General features: G+C 38.0%; 1 non-coding gene across 1 annotated transcript; it reads right to left on the minus strand.

Annotated features, from left to right (window-relative positions):
• Positions 1–4,073: 4,073 nt before the first annotated feature.
• On the minus strand, positions 4,074–4,181 carry LOC112738577 (small nucleolar RNA R71). Its single transcript, XR_003169530.1, has one exon. It is a non-coding gene; the product is annotated as a small nucleolar RNA R71 (small nucleolar RNA).
• Between the last annotated feature and the right edge of the window lie 1,422 nt (positions 4,182–5,603).

Consider the following 5,603-nt stretch of genomic DNA (forward strand, 5'->3'; position numbering starts at 1 on the left):
CTCCCTAATTAATTCAAAGCTACTCCTATATATACTACTCTTCTACTCTTCTAGTTAGTTCTTCAAGTCTTGGGTCTGGGCCTTTGGATCTTGAGTTTGAAGTAGTTATCTTCTTCATCGGGCTTGGCTTTACTTGCAGAGAGAAATTGTGAAGTGGGCAAAGACTTTTGCTCAGGACGTTAGTGGTGTTAACGTTCAGTGAAAATATGGGTTCGAGAACGTTAGTGACATTCAACTTTTTCACTAACGTTCCTTACCCAAGTAAGAGCCACGTTAACCTCAACGTTAGTGGCACAAACATTGCCACTAACGTTGCCTCTTTGTCCTTCGCGCACGTTATTGGGACTCAACTTTCCCAATAACGTTGAGAAGCCTCCCCCTTTCCTACGTTAGAGTCCACGTTAACTTAGTTAACGTGGCTCTTTTTAACGTAGGCTTGCCAACCTTCGAGAACGTTAATGACACTTAACATTGTCACTGACGTTCCAATGTGCCCCTTAGCTCCCACGTTAGAGTCCACGTTAACTAGGTTAATGTGGCTTCTAACGTGGACAAGCTAGCCATCTCCAACGTTAGTGACAAAGTTGAGTGTCACTAACGTTGGCTCAACATTCCCTTATCCACGTTAGCTTCCACGTTAACTAAGTTAACGTGGCTCATGGTGGCATGTGTGAGCTCCTTCCAATGTTAGTGACAATGTTGGGTGTCACTAACGTTGGCGTCACCTCCCTTCTTCATGTTAACTTCCACGTTAACCAAGTTAACGTGGGAGTTAACGTGGCCTAGTGTGACTTGGCCAATGTTAGTGATAATGTTCAATGTCACTAACATTGGCTTCCCCCCTTTCTTCTTAACGTTAGAGGCCACGTTAACTAAGTTAACGTGGACTCTAACGTGGCCACTTATGAGCTTGGTCCAATGTTAGTGATAATGTTAAGTGTCACTAACGTTGGCTCCATTTCCTTTCTTCCACGTTAGAGTTCACGTTACTTAGTTAACGTGACTCTTAACGTGGGCAATGATGGCTTCGAGAGCGTTATTGGCAATCACTTTTCTCATTAACTTTGCAAGTTACTCCCATTCCACGTTAGTGTTAACGTTAGTGTAACTAACGTAGCCACTAATGTGGTTCTTCTTTGCTTCCTTTGTCCTGAAATCAAGCAATAAAGTGCATCAAAGCTCTTGTCCAAGTCAATGGAAATGCAACATCCAATTTGTCCTTAAATTTATGCAATATCCTCATGAAATCATGTAAAGTGCACAATGTATGCTTGAATCAAGATGTAAGTGAATATCTACCCAAAACTAGCTTATTTCCTAAGGAAATGCATGAAACTACCCTAAAAATAGTAAAGAAAAGGTCAGTGAAACTGGCCAAAATGCCCTGGCATCACAACATCAAACTTAAAGCTTGCTTGTCCCTAAGCAAGTACTGGAACAAGAGAATGATGAATGGAATGCCAAGAGAAATGAGTCATTCTTGTGGAAGTCATGTCCCTGGTTTTATGGTGGTTTCATGCATAGCAACTTAGGTTCATTCCTGGCTTTCAGACCTTTATCATGTCCTAGAATACTCACTATGATTGCATCCCATGAAACTTTTATTTATTGATCCTTTTATTGTTATTTCAGGGCTTATTTGTGTTTTTAGGCTAAGTGTTCTGTAAGGGGGCAACTCTTTAAAATAAGCTTTCAGCCAACACTCCCGAACCAGTTGGTTCAAGGTACTAGGTGTTGAAGCACCCCTAAGGACTTACTTGCTCAAGTCTCTCCCCCATACATACACACCACAGGCATATAGTTTATTTATTTTCTTTTCTTGAGACCTTGGTGTCCAGCACCTCTTTGGGTTACTAAATGCTCTGTAGTGAGGGTTACTCTTGATAGTGGACTTTCAGCTGATAATCCCGAGTTAGTTAACCCAAGTTACCAAGTGATAAGGCACCCCTAAGAGCTTATTCATCCAAGTAGATCCCTCACACAGGAACACCACAGACATATGCCTCAAGATTAAAACCATTGGTGCCTAGCCTTATTGCTTACTCTTTTTCTTTTATTCCTCAACTTTGATTGTTCTTTCCCTTTTTCTTATTAGGATCTTCTTATTTAGCTAGTCTCATGGGGTGTGTTTCAAGCATAGCATTCCTGATAGATAGTTATCTTCCCACCTTATGGTTGAACCAACTTAGCTAACTTATGACTATACCACAAACTCATGAACTTATTCCATAGTATGAACTCCTCTCTGGTCTTTAAAAGCACTCATTCTCTTTTCGTTTGATTTAAAGGGACAAACATACAAGTAAGCAATAAAGTGTTAACGTTAGTGTAACTAACGTAGCCACTAATGTGGTTCTTCTTTGCTTCCTTTGTCCTGAAATCAAGCAATAAAGTGCATCAAAGTTCTAGTCCAAGTCAATGGAAATGCAACATCTAATTTGTCCTTAAATTCATGCAATATCCTCATGAAATCATGTAAAGTGCACAATGTATGCTTGAATCAAGATGTAAGTGAATATCTACCCAAAACTAGCTTATTTCCTAAGGAAATGCATGAAACTACCCTAAAAACAGTAAAGAAAAGGTCAGTGAAACTGGCCAAAATGCCCTGGCATCAATCTTCCCCTTTTTCTTCTCATAAATTCGAAAATTTGAGTTGACTTTTTCAAAACTTTTTAAAATTTAGTTGTTTCTTATGAGTCAATTCAAATTTTCAATTTAAAATTCTTATCTTTTTCAAAAATCAAATCTTTTTCGTTTTTCTTATTTATTTTCGAAAATTTTAAAAATATTTTTTAAAAATATTTTTCTTAATTTTACATCATATTTTCGAAAATATCATCAACAATTAATGTTTTGATTCAAAAATTTCAAGTTTGTTACTTACTTGTTAAGAAAGATTCAAACTTTAAGTTCTAGAATCATATCTTGTGATTTCTTGTGAATCAAGTCATTAATTGTGATTTTAAAAATCAAATCTTTTTCAAAACTAATTTCAATCATATCTTTTCAAAAATATCTTTTTATCTTATCTTTTTCAAATACCTTTTCTAACTTCTTATCTTCTTATCTTTTAAAAATTGAATTTCAAATCTCTTTCAACTAACCACTTAACTTTTTGTTTGATTTTTATCTTTAGTAAAACTGCCCAACTAACTTTTTACCTTTAATTTTTGAAAATTCCTTCCCTCTTTTTCAAAATTTCTTTTTAATTAACTAATTATTTCAATTTTTGATTTTAATTTTATTTCATTCCTAATTTTCAAAAACTACTAACCTTTTTCAAAAACTATTTTCGAAATTTAACTTTAAATTTTAATTTTTATTTTTCGAATTCTCTCACCTCCCATCTCCTTCTATTTATTTATTCATTTACTAACACTTCTCTTCATCTCATATCTCTGCTCTCCTCACCCTTCTGTTTGGATTCTCCTTTCTTTTCTCTTCTATTCTTCTTTTCTTCTACTCACAACAAGGGAACCTCTATACTGTGGTAAAAAGGATCCCTATTATTATTTTTCTGTTCCCTTCTCTTTCATATGAGCAGGAGCAAGGACAAGAACATTCTTGTTGAAGGAGACCCTGAACCTGAAAGGACTCTGAAGAGGAAACTAAGAGAAGCTAAATTACAACAATCCAGAGATAACCTTACAGAAATTTTCGAAAAGGAAGAGGAGATGGCAGCCAAAAATAATAATAATGCAAGGAAGATGCTTGGTGACTTTACTGCACCAAATTCCAATTTACATGGAATAAGCATCTCCATCCCTACCATTGGAGCAAACAATTTTGAGCTTAAGCCTCAACTAGTTTCTCTGATGCAACAAAACTGCAAGTTTCATGGACTTCCATCTGAAGATCCTTTTTAGTTCTTAATTGAATTCTTGTAGATATGTGATACTGTTAAGACCAATGGGGTTGATCCCGAGGTCTACAGGCTTATACTTTTCCCATTTGCTGTAAGAGACGGAGCTAGAGTGTGGTTGGACTCTCAACCCAAAAATAGCCTGAACTCTTGGGATAAGCTGGTCACGGATTTCTTAGCCAAGTTCTTTCCTCCTCAAAAGCTGAGTAAGCTTAGAGTGGATGTTCAAACCTTCACACAGAAAGAAGGTGAATCCCTCTATGAAGCTTGGGAGAGATACAAGCAACTGATCAAAAAGTGTCCTTCTGACATGCTTTCAGAATGGACCATCCTGGATATATTCTATGATGGTCTGTCTAAATTAGCTAAGATGTCATTGGATACTTTTGCAGGTGGATCCATTCACCTAAAGAAAACGCCTGCAGAAGCTCAAGAACTCATTGACATGGTTGCTAACAACCAGTTTATGTACACTTCTGAGAGGAATCCTGTGAGTAATGGGACGCCTCAGAAGAAGGGAGTTCTTGAAATTGATACTCTGAATGTCATATTGGCTCAAAACAAAATATTGACTCAGCAAGTTAATATGATTTCTCAGAGTCTGAATGGAATGCAAGCTGCATCCAATAGTATTCAAGAGGCATCTTCTGAAGAAGAAGCTTATGATCCTGAGAACCCTGCAATAGCAGAGGTGAATTACACGGGTGAACCCTATGGAAACATCTATAATCCCCCATGGAGAAATCACCCAAATTCTCATGGAAGGATCAACAAAAGCCTCAACAAGGCTTTAATAATGGTGGAAGAAACAGGTTTAGCAATAGCAAGCCTTTTCCATCATCCACTCAGCAACAGACAGAGAATTCTGAGCAGAATCCATCTAGCTTAGCAAATTTAGTCTCTGATCTATCTAAGGCCACTGTGAGTTTCATGAATGAAACAAGATCCTCCATTAGAAATTTAGAAGCACAAGTGTTTGCCAGCTGAGTAAGAAGATCACTGAAACCCCTCCTAGTGCTCTCCCAAGCAATACAGAAGAAAATCCAAAAGGAGAGTGCAAGGCCATTGATATAACCATCATGGCCGAATCCAAGGAGGAAGGGGAGGACGTGAATCCCAAGGAGGAAGACCTCCTGGGACGTACAATGATCAATAAAGAGTTTCCCTCTGAGGAACCAAAGGAATCTGAGACTCATCTAGAAACCATAGAGATTCCATTAAACCTCCTTATGCCATTCATGAGCTCTGATGAGTATTCCTCTTCTGAAGAGAATGAGGATGTTACTGAAGAGCAAGTTGCCAAGTTCCTTGATGCAATCATGAAGCTGAATGCCAATTTATTTGGTAATGAGACTTGGGGAGATGAACCTCCCCTGTTCACCAATGAACTAAATGCATTGGATCAACTGAGATTGCCTCAGAAGAAACAGGATCCTGGAAAGTTCCTAATACCTTGTACCATAGGCACCATGACCTTTGAGAAGGCTCTATGTGACCTTGGGTCAGGGATAAACCTCATGCCACTCTCTGTAATGGAGAAACTGGGAATCTTTGAGGTGCAAGCTGCTAGAATCTCATTAGAAATGGCAGACAATTCAAGAAAAGAGGCTTATGGACAAGTAGAGGACATGCTAGTAAAGGTTGCAGGCCTTTACATCCCTGCTGATTTCATAATCCTAGATACTGGGAAGGATGAGGATGAGTGCATCGTCCTTGGAAGACCTTTCCTAGCTACAGC

This window comes from Arachis hypogaea, chromosome 13 (assembly GCF_003086295.3).
Source record: "Arachis hypogaea cultivar Tifrunner chromosome 13, arahy.Tifrunner.gnm2.J5K5, whole genome shotgun sequence".
NCBI classification, from domain to species: Eukaryota; Viridiplantae; Streptophyta; class Magnoliopsida; order Fabales; family Fabaceae; genus Arachis; species Arachis hypogaea.